Source organism: Diadema setosum, chromosome 8 (genome assembly GCF_964275005.1).
Source record: "Diadema setosum chromosome 8, eeDiaSeto1, whole genome shotgun sequence".
Taxonomy (NCBI): Eukaryota; Metazoa; Echinodermata; class Echinoidea; order Diadematoida; family Diadematidae; genus Diadema; species Diadema setosum.
In genome coordinates this window covers 21,137,302-21,153,445 of record NC_092692.1, presented here as the reverse complement: position 1 = coordinate 21,153,445, position 16,144 = coordinate 21,137,302, and positions in this window count along the sequence as shown.

Here is a 16,144-nt window from a genome sequence, read left to right as displayed (position 1 = left end):
CAAACCAAGATTTTGTCAATTACATCATCTGTCATTCACTGATGAATAACTAATATGAATAACAAAACACATTGGAATTCCATAGTTTAAAAGTATGCATGACACAGCTTTCTCAGAAATAATTTTGATAGCAGTCAAACAGTTATTGGAATATATTCGCAAATATATGTACAGTTTGTATGCGTGTGTATGTATGTGTGATTCCCAGCAGAGACCAATTTTTCAACTCGTGCACCTTTTCCAAAAAATATTTCAAAGCTACGCACTGCTTTCTCTTTCCTTATCTAACATGTATTATGTATGTATATATATATATATATATATATATATATATATACATATATATAACAAATAACAATAATAATGTATGTGTGTGTGTATAACACACACACATACATGTTAAACACTAGTGTTTCAGTGTGAATGCTCTCTTAAACTGCTTTGATCATTAATGATGGCAATATTCTCTCTCCACGCATCCATCTTTCCATGAATTCCCTCAGCCTAGCTATCTTGAAGGGAAAATCTGGTCCAAATATAAGTCTGATAAAAAAGAGTAAAATATAACGAGTTCAATGATAAAAATTTGACTGAAATCGGATGAAAAATAAGGAAGTTATAACATTTTGAATTTTTGCTAATTTCTGCAAAACAGTTCTTGTACAGTGAATAAGAATATGCAAATGAGTGAGCTAACCATGTCATACCCTCACAATTTTCTATTGATCATGTACAACAACAACAAAAAAGATGAAAATTCAATGGTTTTGTCATTTAAGTCTGAAACATGATGTTATTCCTGGTTGAACAACTTCAGAATACTGATCAGTTCGATATACCAGGATTTGAGCCTCAGGCTATATTGCGCTTGAATGAAAAACTGGAAATTTCAAAATCTTTTGAACAAACTATATGGCAAGTAGTGAGGGAATGACATGCTCACTTTTTCATTTGCATATTCATATTGACTGTTCAAGAACTGTTTCCTGAAAAATTAGTGAAAATTTGATATGTCATAACTTCCTTATTTTCACCCTATTTCGATCAAAATTGTACTGTTGAACTCTTTCTTATCAGACAAACTTATACTTGGACTGGATTTCCCCTTGAAGTCTAAGAAGTTCTTCCTCAAGACAATAACACACAAGCTGACACCACAAATAAAGCACATTTTATATGGAAACAGCAAATATTGGTCATTCAAACAAGGTCTATTTCGAGCACACACCAAAAAAAAAGAAAAAAAAATATGCGTATTAAGATTCATCTATACATACACTGTCTCATATTGGTTTGACATTGTGATATTCAATCCTAGATAACCAATCCGTTCTGCAAACCCTTCAACCTTCGTTAACTCACAAACATCGTCTTCTATCACTTGGCATTGTTAACACACACATTCCTACTGCAAAACATTCAGAGTTTCTTTACCTTTTCAACATGGCTATTAACATTGCAAAACACTACTTTTTTTTTTCTTCTTTTACTCAACAATGCCTTGTTTGTAAACTGACGACACATATATAATTTCTTTCTTTTTTTCGTCTGTTTTCATCTTACAATGGAAGCACATTACGGGTTCATGAGAAAATGTTTTGTCAGTTGGAAAAGTATTGGCCAGTACTTGGTTGAATATATAGCTTTGAATCTCAAGAGTGCCTGAATATAACATGAAAAAAGGCGCAAAGGGCAGTGCATTTCAATACTGATGCATTGAATGCACCCACGAACTAATTACACTCGTGTGAATGTCGAAGTCTCCTGCGGCTGCCGTCGCACGGCATTAGAACACGTGTGTACGCTAAAAAATATCACTCTCATCTTCAGCGAGTTATTACTCGTTTCACCATGAACACCAGTTACGAGGTGCTTGTAGCACACTATTACAAAGTACCTATCCTTTGAAGGGGAAATACAGCAAGTCAAGTCGATGAAACATTAATTATCTCAAACATTTAGTTTTCCTCCACTTTTCTTTGTGTTCCATAATAATTGCAGTTAGAAGCATGCAGCGATTATACATACATAATGTATATAGTTTTACCCACAGCAATGGCAAAAAAAAAAAAAGGTCAATTGCTGAACTTGTATTTCTAGAGTACATGAATAATTGCCTTTTAGGTGTAAAATACTGGGCACCAAATGGTACATGTCTATGCACTGCACAAAACTGTTTATCAGACATTTTCATATAAGCAAACCGATATCCTCAGAGGTATAACACTACTGAATTGCCTTTGTTTTTATTTTTCATAGAGTATTACAGTCAGTACTGACATTGCTATCCGAGCAGCCTTTCACGTTAAAACCTGTACCTGACAAAAAGTGAGATTTCCAATGAACACGGGGGAAAAAAATATTGGCATAAAACAAAACCAGCATTTCTCATAATCATTCCATACATGTCTCCCATTTAATTCTAAATCCCTGCAAAATAGGGAAAATCTATAAAGACAAGGTTAAGAGAAAAGTGAATCACAAAATGAGATTTACACATTGGACAATTTGTATTTATCATTACCATAAATAACCTACAGTTGTAGGGTTGCTCTTTGACACTAGGTTCTTCCAACACTGTAATTGCTAAAATTCACTTGGAACGGGGAGGGGAGTGTGGGATATGAACATGAAAGAGGGGAACAGTTAGGGACCCTTTTCAAATTATTAATTCCACTTTGGGGCATCAATGGCACTATAAATCATTTGTTTATGGCATCTACAGATGCACAGGTGATGGCACTATATATGTGTGACTAAGAGGCATTGGGCAGGATAGCATAGGACAAAATGAGGATCTTCTTAGAATCTTCTTAAACTTTCAAATTCAAAATAAGTTCAAAATAAGAAAACAATTATTACTTCACTTAGACAGGAAAAAAAAAATAGAAAGAAGAAGAAAAAACCAAACCCCAAGATAACAATTTTCCTCAAAAACCTGTATCTACAAGACTGGCCAAATTTCAGTTATTTTTACCTCTTTTTTATTCAAGCATTCAGACATCACTGGACATCAAATGCAGACATTGCTATATGTTTACTGAAAATGAAAAGGCAACCAGAAGAGGGAAGAAGAGATATTAATACTTGTTTGCATGTCCAGAGTATGCTTTATGCGTAGGCTACCAGGCGCAAACACAGGCTAGAGGCCTGATCTGGTTGGTATAAATGGGACAAAAGAAATAAAATGACAAAAATAAAAATCATGTTTGTTTGTTTTTTTCATTTTTCTTTTTTTTTTTTCTTAGAAAAAGGCTGGATGTACTTGTGGTCCACATTTTATGGATATCTTCACTTTGAAGTTTATATGTTGTCAGGCACACAGGGTATTTCAACCTTTCTTCAACAGCAATGAACTAAAAGTACCAGTACCACTTGACACTATTAAGTACTTGTGATGGAGATGAAGTTTGTGATAAATGCTGGATGGTGGGATCTGCACTTGCTTGGAAACTCTGATTAAGATTGGACGCAATTTTGTCTCCCCAGTATACTCTTTGTATCAATTCTCTACATCAATCCCTTTTAACAACAACAAAAAGAAAAAAAAAGTACAAAAAAAGTGATTTGGTGAGCAAGATGACACAGAAATTGTTATTTTTAAAGACAGACTGGAGGCGTAACACACAAGTATTTGGACTTCAGACTAGTAACAGGCACATTTACAGCAAATCGTTGTTACAACAACAGAAACATTTTCCCGTAAGTCATTCATTCTAAATGTACAATCAATGATCTGCCAGTTCTTGCGGCAATTGTACTATTTTCAGGTTTTGGTAGTTTTGTAGTTGCTTTGTGTTTACTTGTTTGTGTTTTGTACATAAGTTGTAAATCAGATTTCTAGTAGGTTTGGCAAGTTAACAGCACTCAACATTTTACACAGGTCTGTTTTTATTTTATTTTTTTCCTCACTTTGGCACCTGCCCATCTCTCTACATCTCTCCTCAGTTGGTAGCTAACCCTAATGCACATGAGCATGCTAATGATTACAGCAGCATTTTACAACAACCACAGCATTAAATCTTCGGGAGAAAGAAGAAACCCGTTGACACTCCTAACGGACGAATTCGCGACCATTCTGTGTTGTGCCTCGCACACCTGGTTCCTGTGTGTGACATTATCTTCTCTGACTTCTCTCTCTCTCTCAATCTCTCTACCAGTAAATCAAGTTTTACGGAGAGTGAGGTACAGAAATGAGAAGGTATCACTTTCCAATGTCAGGCCAGGCTTACGCATCCTTTCTATTTCAAATTTCACTGTCAAAGACACACACACAAAAAAACAACAACACCATATACCCTTCTTTAATGAGTCTTTGTGTTTGACCTCATCAGTTTGGGGTGGTAAGGATTACTTCAGTTTGGAAGCATAGGTTGTTATTCTTACTTTTATGCAGGCCTCTTCTTATCACATGTTTCGTACTTTTTTTGTCTTTTGCTTGTTTGATTATCACAAATACAACAACAATATAAGAGTTATAGTAGTACATACAGCATACTGTTGATAAACTATCAAAAAATGTCTTACTGATAAATGAGTGCATTGCACCACTGCTATACAGCTACCTCTATATGCATAGCCTGTGCTCTTCCAAGAAACACTTTGCACACTATGTTTTTCCTGTTATTTTTCACTTGTAAACTTTTTTTTTTTTTTGGTATTTTCCCTTTCTTTCTCAAACGTTCATCAAATCACATCATAAGCTGTACAAGTGTGTCACACATTGAATTTCAAAGACATATTTCATACTAGTATTGATGCTAATTAAATTGCTTTTAAACAAGGCAGGATTTTGTCTTTCAAAACATTCAATACATCTTCCAAACTTGCTCACAACCACACGGCATTAAGTGCATACATTTTTATAATGAAAATTGAAGTTCCACTTATACAAAACAACAGCAATAAGAGAAAAGACCAAAGTAATTCTTCTAAAATCTACACATACAAATACATTTAACAAGTTAGCAAATACAGTAAACTACAGTTAACTTTTGAAGTGTTCATGTTTATCATGGAGTAAATAAAATGCAAATCTTTGATGCAATTGACAAACTATAAAAAAAAAGAAAAAAATACGAGAGAATGTAGGCTGAATGCACATACCTTTGTCAACTTGCTCAATGTGCAAATGATGTTAAATTCAACTCGTTAACTTTCAGACACTTCACTGTCTTAGCTGCCAAGACTACTGAAGGGCTATTTGCCAAATCATTCACCTTAAGCTGCATCAAAGTTTGATTCACCATGAGAAAGACATACACTCGGCTAGTTCTGAATACAAGTAAACTCTCCTGGAAAACTACCCATCTACCATCTGATGCAGTCCATGGGTGCACAGAGGTGACTCGACAATCGAATATATTTTGCGAAATGCCGAGACAGCCACCTTTGTGAAGGTGCTAATGTTGCAGCGGACATTTTCTCATGTCTGCGCTTTTTTCTGTCTTTGGAATATCTTAAATATACTGAGCAAAATGTCTGCCACCTTTCATTCGCCCGTTTGTCACAATGCATCAAAGTCTTTGTACAGAACAGGAGACAACGATAGAAATAGGGATAAAAATAAAAGACACGATATAGTACCTGAATGAACATCACTGCTAGCTACTTGTGCTACAACAAAATCCACCTAATAAGCTGTGGCTGAGAACGACGCGCAGGATGGATAACATGTAAAGCTTACAACACACTGCACACTGGGGCAACTTCCGTCCTGCCTGCCAGTGACAACAAAAACCTACACACAGATATCATATACACACGATATTTGAACAAGAAACATGCATGTATTACTTTACTCAGTACATTCTCATTCTTTTTTTTTTTCTCTAAACCATGCTTGCAAAATATTTGTTTGTGATAAAGGAAAGACTTAGAAATCAATCATAACCTTTTTGTATTTTTTTTTCATGTTTTTTAACTTTTTTTATAGTTTTTTTTTGGTTTTGTTATTTTTTTTTTTGGTTTCTTTTTTTTTTCTTCCTTACAAGTTCTGACATCCTGTGTGTAATAGCACCGTCAGAATGGAATCCCCTGTACAAATGATTTATGGGGGTGGGCAAGTAGAAATGGTACACGATTATCAGCATCTTACTATTTAAGACAATGCAAATGCTTTGCTTTTTTTTTTCGTCATATTTAATCTTTTTTCCCTTCCCTCAACTTGAGTTTCATCCCACATTGGCAACTAGTGTTTCCCATGGGTTCTTCATGGAATGCATTGCAGAGAAACAAAAATATATATATGATTTTTTTTTTTCACAATCAACAGCATTCTTGTGTAATTCTGATCCTACAAAACTCTCTCACTCCTTCATGTGTTCAGTTTTCCTCATTTTTTATCTTTTTGGCAACAATTTTGATTAATGTGTCACATAACAGTAATCGCCTAGGGAATAGCAAAACATATTTCTTATCATTTCAATGTAATGAGCTGCAGTCAAGCGTGACCTTCATAAAATGCCACAGAAGCATAATACCAATAAAATGCACTTCTTTATAATCTCCTTTTTACTTTACACCATACATACATATCACTTGATAAACTTGGTGATTCTTAAATGGTTTGAAAAATATCATACAAAAAGGAGATACACATCACAATCAAATTCAGAAAATGCTTGAGAATGTCTTACACACTACATATTGCCAGCTATAAGTAGGTCATTGTGGGGATTACATAATACACATTTATTCAATTTGAATGAAAAACAAAAATGTACAATATAATCACTCCATGGAGAATGGGCAATGGCTTTGAAAACACACACAAGTTTATTGACAGCTCCTAGTTTAAAGGTTTCCTTGTTTTACAGGTACCCATACAATAATGTCATAAAACACATTCTCTACTACTCCATCCATTCACATGTCATTTTTCTACCCTTTGTTTTTTTTTTTTTTTCATCTTCTCTACATTGAAAGATTGAAAGAAGTAAAATGGTAAGATATTCTTCCGTAGTGACCCCATATTGATTTCAGTGAACTAAACCATCATAGGTGTCATCAAGTCCACAATGTTCACACACACAACTTCTCATGAAATAATACTTATACATTGGTTGTTGGCTTGCTTTGTTTTTTGTTTTTTTTCCTGTATTTTCAAATCATTTCAATTACTTTGTCATCATTTTCCATAATGGAAGATAATTTCTTCTGGTTTTTTTTTTTTTTCCTCATTGTGGACACAGAACAAGAACACCCGTAGCAAGTAAAGAAAACATAATAGTAGTTTAGTCTAGCTTCTCTCTTTTCACTTTGCTTTAAACTGCTAAACAGTATCCTCAAGACACCATGATTGCATCAAACCTGCTCTACTAGCAATTCACAGATGAACTTGAGACAAAGGTAAAAATAAAAATTACTGTGTCCATCAGATTGATTTCAATTCTCTACACTGACACTGATCAAATCTCATTTGTAACATTCATCGATAAACAAATGGTCATATAAAGTATATAATACAAGAACTTTTTTTTTTTGCTTTTTCTTTTTTTTCAGTGTTTACTTACCAGTACAAAATTAAAATCGCACAGGATTCAACAGCCATTGTTTTGTTATAATATAAGTATATATAGTTTTCTTACATAGATTGTTTGAGACTCAGTGAATAAGGCATATAACAAATATCAGGTAGATATTATTTCATTCATTATCATTGGCATAAAGGACAATTGCACCCGACATAAAAACAAAGTCGGTCCTTACTTACAGTTTTAAGTTTTTTTTTGTTTGTTTTTTTGTTTTTGTCTTTTTTTTTTTGTTTTTTTCTCATCTTGTACTTCACAAGTTACAAATTGCCTATTCCACAGTTTTTTTGTTTTTCTTTTTTTGTCTGTATAAGGGCACAGATACTAGTACTACGGAATGCCTGTTGAATACATCTTACACAATGTTTACATGGCTCAAAACATGAGTTTAGAAGACTGCCTTTTTATCTCTTTCCACAGAGGCACTGTTAGAGTTTGAATTACATATACAAAACACAAGCAATGGAAGTGTACAATTCGTTGTTTTTAACTCTCATTCTCTCTCTCCCTCACTCTCTCACTAGTTGTTTTGTTTGTGTTGTTTTTTTCACATCAACTTAACAATATTTTGGGATAAAATGGCCTTAATAGTGACATTCGCTGCAGTACCATTATTTTTTTAAGTTTTTTTTTTTTTTTTTTTTAATCAGTCATAGAATGCCATTTTGTTATCAAACAGCTTACATACTGCATCATTATTTGCACACAACTCTCCTATGGCATATTTTTGGTGGTAAGTAACAAACGTGTTGAATAGCAGTTGTATGATAAATACTGTACTCTGCTACAGTGCTACAGCAACAGCAAAGACAAGCAAGGAGATAGAAAAGGCATAATTTAGCCAAGATACTACAGATGCCTCCTGTACAGATATATCCTTTAAAAATGACATACAAACCTTAGAAATACAAACAATAGCACTGGTTTTATTCAAGTGAGAGAGAACAATCAACTTTGTGAAAGCATAGGTGACGGGCAACCACACTAAAACTCTTTGTTTTCAAAGAAAACGGGGGGAAAAAAACCCAAGAAAGTCTGGAAGATAAAAACAAAGGCCAAGTTGGCAGCACATCTTTGTTGGCAGGACATCGATGGACACACGGTGATCAGTCAGTTTGTAAACATACACGAAAACTATCGGACACAGAAAGCTCTTCCAGCCGCATAGGGCCAAGGAGAAACAACCTAGCCTCCCTGTAGATGTTGCAGGAGTAACCTCTCATCCTCAACAAACGAGAGTCCTTTGAGGCTATTTTTTTTTTTTTTTTTTAGTTTTCTTGTCTAACTTTTTTTTTTAACACTTGGTAACACTACAAGGAGAACTGGTTGATGAAACATGGCATAGAAGCAAGCAAAGACTCTGAAAAGGACAGCCCACAAAGGAAAAATAATTCAAAAAATGAGTTTTAGCAAGATAATATACCCTGAGATGAAGCTGGGGGGATTGAACTAAGCCTTCAGTGGACATTACGACTAAACCCCATCTCTCAACAACTGCAGATCAAGCAACAAGAAACAAATCCTAATGATATAGAGTATGGCCGTCAGCAGTCAGTATTCCCCCTTTACGAAAATAGAGGAAATCTTACAATTTCAATGAAAATACCTTTACATTTTGCATAATAATAATGACAAATACGTCATGCTGAGTTGCAAGTGACAAACAGTAGGAATGCGTGAACCAAATACGTATAGGAAAACATCTTCTTGCTAAATTTATGACAAAGTACTGCATTTAGTATGATGCTTATTTTTCATATTTGAGAAAAATTGATTTCAATGAACACAAAAATAATGTTATACATTTACCATCTCAAAATTTTACCACTGGTCCATAAAACATTGACATGAACAGCACAACAGTGAAAATAAAAAAAAATGAGCAAATACTCCTAAGAAAATCAAATCCTCACAAAAACAGTATTGTAATTGATGTTTGACATGAAGAAATAAACAAGCCCACAACAAGTCAGAAATTATTTCCTTGCACGATTGGGAGAATTTAGCATTATTGTCCCTGTTTTGCAGGCATAGCTCATGCAAATACATTTAATATATGTATATATATCTCAAAATATATCACATTATTTTCAAGATGTTTTCAAAACAAAAACTGACAACTGAATGTTGCTACAGATGTAATACTATCACATTGTATTTACAAATCTAGAAGGCAGAGGCAATTTCAGAGCTGTCATTTATTTTTTTTTCTTCATATTTCATAATTTTTCCCTTAAGTTAAATCTTTTAAAGAGATAGTCCATTTTAAAAGTTGCAATGTTTGGCGTAAACACCCTTTGGTATGTGTACTGGCTACTCTCTACATTTCTTTAACTCTTCTCACTGTAATGCAGATATTTTGTCTTCCATGCACAAAAAAGAGATAACAAAACAAAATTGGTACTGCATAAGATGCATTTCTTAAATACAAACTTTCAAAACCTGCAGAATCTTGGCAGCATCTAAACAAATGACAAAAATACAGGCCAGTGGCAATCTAATGACTTAGAGGAGATGAATCATTGTCTTTAAATTTTTCTTTTTCTTTTCTTCTCTTTAATATGACGAAGACATTTCATGAAGTTCTAATGAAAGAGAGGTTATTGTGCAAATGATATCACTGTAACACACACAAACACACATGTATATATATACATATTCACCAGACGAAAGGTGGGTTTAATACTACAACACTGGCAAAATAGGCATGTATAATTATGTCCATAAGAGCTGCACCTTAGTCAACTACTGATGTTCACATGGAAAAACATATGGCATCCAATACAACATACATAATTCATTTGTACTTTAAGGGGAGAGTGTGAGAGAAGAAAAAAAAAATCACCCTGTAGATACATTTGCGATGGACATTTCGTTGCGCTGCAGTACATATTTGGTTTCATACTATACTCTCCCTTACACTTTGCAGAAAACTTCCTATTGCAAGTTCTCTATTAATTGTGAATTGCTACAGATTGATGCACAAGAGAGAGTGGGGATGGCTTAAGAATGTGTGTGAGAGAGAGGCAAATCAGTGGATGTTGGTAAAGGACACGTCAAAGAAACTCCCGACCACTTTGACATTCATCTGTTATTGCATAATACAGCTTCGTTTCTCGATAAACTCGGTGTCCCCATCGTACTTGGCAACTTTTATCCAAAACAACAGAGTTTTACAGCACTACTAACAAGGCAAATGTACGGTTTATTATTTTCTTTTAATGAAAGATCACTGGTCTAAGAATGAGGAAAGTCAGGTAAGTCAGCATAATGGCTTGTGAGAATACCCTTGAGAAAAAAAAAGAAGCAAGAACACATAAATCAGCAATTTCTTATTATCGCCCATTGTGGGGCAAGTACAGAACAACACACATGAACACAAAGGATGCATTCAAACATGCATTTTGGTATGCAGCCTTCCATTAAAAAAAAAAAAGTTTCACAAAAAACACTTAAATGACATGCATTATGAACATATGGCATATAGAGTGAAACAGAATTTAAGATAAAACCACGCAGAAAACTGGATTTTCATGAGATCAGAAGTCCCACACGGCAGAACCCCTGTACAGAAAGTGGCATAACGGGTATTTCTCCCCCTATTTTTAATTGGTATATGTTCATGATGTTATCACTTCTAATTTTTAGCCAAAATGGGAGAGGGGTATTCATAAAGAAAACTGTCATCAATTGTCAAGTTCCAAAGAGATTGCACAAGGTTTACCAGACCAAAAAAAAAAAAAAAAAAAAAATGAGATGGAATACTTTGTAAGCTGAAGCAAGATATGCAAGAAGTCTTGACATAGTCGTGATGTATGAAATGAAGCCACATCAGCACGTCTACGACCTCCCTGACCCTCTCTATTCATTGGGCAGGGGGTCAAGCGGAGAAAGGAGAAAGAAATGGAAATCATGTGGGACAGCCACAAATGAATGACCGCACAAGGAAAAAGGGAGATGGGCAAGTCCAAGCAAGCAAGTCTTCCTGTGTGTAAGACTGCAAACAGTCCTACTATACATTCCAGCAGGAACATCTGCACATCCCAAAGAAATGTGCCGACTCTGTCCACACCCTCCAAAGCCTGCTTCCTTGGAGTTGGAAAAAACAACAACAAAAGAAGCCTTAGTTCTCAATGTACAATTTTGTGCAGACACATATGTATTCATCACATTCTTTATGATTCTTACTGTTTTCGATTGGTCTATTATTAATATTTTAATGATTTCAAGATTATAATTTGGCAGAAAGGGAATTGGACTGAGATGACAATTTTCATAATACATTCAAAAAGGACTTGGTTGCGGGCAGGGCCTGCTGACACCTATTTAAGCAGCAGATCACGAGACCAAATCACAATGATTTATTTCACCTTTTCCTGACAAGTCAAGACGATGGCCCAGCTAAATAAGTCATGTCACAACAGAGGCTCTTCCAAACGGCGAGAGAAAACAAAGGAATAACACAGAAAATCTGATCCCTAACAAGTACACGTGGCGATGTCTAATGTTTAATACTGTAGCGGATTCCTGACAGAACAGAATAAGATAATCATCACAGAAATTCACGAACGAATCTGAATGGGAGTGTTCCTTGTGCACACATCACATCTGTAAAGCCCCTCCCTTGAAGAACATACCAAGATGGCAAGTTTTTCAAAAAAGTATCACATAATAAGAGCCATGCATGAACACACACAGACACACATACATACATCCACAGGGAAGGGAAACCATACAGTGACTATGCCAAACACCAAGTTTTTTTCAGAGGTCTTAAACCAAGTGGTGACATGCATGAGAATCTTGTGAAAGACACACAGTGTCATGACATACTGAACGTGTTTCACCAAGAGCTACGAATGGCATCATGTACTTGGGATTGGGGGTCACATGTCAGAACTGTTTCAGTTGGAAAATAACCCCCTGTGCTACTACTTCATACAACATGTGTTGGCCAAGTAAAAAGCAGAAGAAAGGTATTATCACTTGCTGTTCATATCCTCTTGGAAAATGCCGTCTCGAGAAAATTCACTCAAGGTTTTCAGCACAATGTCATTAATGGCAAAGTTGTTCAAAACCAGCTGATTTGCATGAAGGGAAGTTGCACTTGAAAGAAAATGTTTAAATGCATTGTAATCACCATTCAAAATTGCACCTAGATATCACGTGTAGTACATCAATAGAGGTGCCGAGTGTATTTCAGAGCCATACAACTGCTTTTCAGTGATTTTTTTTTTTTTTTTTTTTGAGATGAAATCTGTAAGAATTGGCAACAAACAACACATGGTGTACTGTAGTTTGAACAACTACGCAAGACTGGTGCAAATGCAGTGCGGAAACAAAACCTAATGGTACATTGTAGTGGCCCTCGATAAGAAATGTGAGGTCCCTGACAAAATGAAGTCATTTCAATGGGTCATACATCACTTTACGACATCAGAAAAAGAATGATTCCTAGAGGCATCTGCATGATCCTTTCAAAAGGACAACATTTTGATACAATTTGAGCTATTATTTGGTGCATGTTATTCACAACCCACAGGCAACACATTTTTGATTAGCTGTGACAGGCAAGGTTCTGAACATTTCATTATTTTACTGGCACTCTACAAAACTACACGACAAAACACACATACCCATTTTCTGATGCAATGACCTAGTATTCCGTGAAGCCCTGCACTGTAACACAGCAAACACAGCAGAACATTTCTGTGAATTTCAATTGCCAATTTGATGAGCTATCTGTGGCTCAAGAATTCATTGTTTTTCTTTTTTTTTTCCCCGATGAGTTCTCATCCCTTGTATATTAGTAGTTACCCTGAGTGAGATCTTCAAATTACGCTTGCCTGATGCCCATTCCTAAAGTGTTCTCTCCATTCTACGCGGTGGCAGCATCAAAACCATTCTAGTGCGTGTGTGCCAGATTTCCATCAAACACTGCCTTCATGAAAACAGTTTATGGACTAACACTTGGAAGGAAGATGGTTCAAAGTCTCAATTTCAGATGGAAAGAATGATGGCTGATATACAGTGAATGCCCCTTTAAAGCTATTTCATTCTGTCTTCTTTTTTTTTCCAACAAAAATGTCACATATTTTGTGAATTTCGGCAAAGAAGTTTCCTACAGACAACCTCTTAAGTATAAGTGAAGTTAGAAATAACCCCTTGCAAGGAGAATATCTTGAGATGGGACACTTGTTTTATACACCTACTTTCAAGGGATGAAATACTGAATAGTTTGCCCGTTGGAGAGAGGGCATACCCAGAGCATTCTGTGATTGAAATGTGATCCAGCCAGGATGAGGCAGGGGGTTTATTTTGGCTTTGTTTGTCATTCTAACAATGACAAGCTGAGAATTTGCTTCGCTCCATCATCTGAAGTATCGGCTCACCCTGATTACATTGTGCACGGTACACTGCACGACGTTGATGGTAGATGGGAACTGCTCACTCTGGAGAGCAATGCAGGTTGAGGAGAAGACAACAAATGTAAAGCCCAAAGCTGCACTGCAGAATATCACCATAGCAGCTAAGTGGACAATTAATGATGAACGGAATTGTTTGGCTCCATCCACACCACAGACTGTACGAGCAGAATGAGTACTCCATACAGCCACTACCCATCTCCACAGAGTAAGACACTCAAATAATACTATTCTGGTTCAGTCAACCTTTGCTTCATTCATGATACAAAATATCTATTGGCAAGTAGAAATCACTTCAGTGTCTACATCAATGCACAGTCATCCCAAGATTTTCCCCCGTTTCCTGAAGGCCAAATAGCATCAATGCACATGCCCCTCCACATGAATTCACAGAAAGTGGTAACCATCACACACCACTAACTCCTCTTTTAGGTGTACAACGTCCCTTCATCTGAACATCAAGTCAAAAGATTGATTTCGTATTAGTTTGAGCTAGATGAGTGTTGTGTCTCAGATTTGACAGGGGGAGCATGGTCACCTATGCATTTTTAATACCTAGGTACACATCCATAATACATGTTGATATTTGTTTCTTTTTGCATTGGCATTTGCTCAGTACATCACAATTCAAAATAACTACCCCTTTCCCCCCTCATTATATCAACTCTCTTTTTTTTTTTTTTTCTTTTCCTTTAGAACCCTGAATCTACAGAGATACAAAAAGAAGCTCCTTTCAATGGTTGTTAACCATGACAATACACAGCTAGACATACATGCTCACACCAGAGGCAGCGATGTGAGAGACATCTACCATCCACTGCGGCGGCATTTGACCCTTTTAAGCAGTTAATCACGAGACTGGGCAAGAAGTTGAGCGACGCACCCTTTTCAGATCACAACACGGGGAGAACAGAACAGCATGAAGGCATTTGCTAGGATATGAGATAGATGTAAAAAGGGAGGGGTGCCAAGGGGGGGAGAAACAATGACAAAATTATACTGTAGACATAAACCTCAGCTGCAATGGATCGGAATATGTGTCTTTCCCTGACTTGGGGATCACTAACAAAAGAGACGAACATTGAAAAAAACTGAATACATTCCCTTCAATATCAACAATCTGCCTCCACTCTCCATTTCAGACATATGCTTTGTATTGTTCCTTTTTGTTTTCGTGCAAAGTATTATTTTTTTCCGCACAAGTTTGCAACATTATCATATCAGAAAAAAAAAAAAGCGATAGAAATACATGTATATGTGCTGACAACAAAAATGTGTTGATACTGTTCAAGATTCTCATAAACAATGAAATATATATATATATATATTTCTATATTTTTAGCCAAATACATATTTATACACGTACGTATCACAGTCTCTCTTCCACAAAAAATTTATAAAAGTAGAGTACAAACAACATCTACCATTTGATCATCAAAATAATGCAGTCATGTAGACTATAACAAATAGACAGCCAACAGAAAAAAAAAACAAGGGTATTAAACACAAAAATGATACACCCTATTTGCATAAGTCATCTAATCATGAGTTTTTGTACTTTTTTTTTTCTAAACATTTTGTCTTCAACATTATACCTCTTCTTTAAAATCTTAAACAATGGAGTGACTGGATTGGTAGGCACTGTGAAATACTGATCCCAAATATTCGCAGCTTTGCAGTTGGACATTGTAAAATGCTAATGATACACAGTCACCAACACTGACAACACCTACAGAATAATAATGCAATATTAAATGAGTACCATGATCTCTTATTACTTATCCACCAGTCATGTTAGTCATTTTGTTGTTGTTGTTGAAACACTACTCTTCACATTTTTCACTTCTGTTCATTTGGAAACAAGTCTCTTTACAGGATACTAGAAATAAAGTGCAATATTCAAAATAGACAAATGAGGCTTTACACTGTTAATCCGAGTGAAAGACAACTCAGTTTTTCACTTAACAGCTGGAGATAATCAATTTCAGTAAACAGTTCAGCCAAGACGTATTACACATCAAAAATGTACACCTTAATAGTCTTTGACATTGTCTTTGCAGTACTTGCTGGATGCATATATCCTCTGTGCGGCACACAAACAAACAAAAAAAAAAAAAAAAAAAAGAAAACCCAACAACAAAGCGTATAATCTCCTGGAATTTCTTGAGATGGAAAGAACCTCCCAGT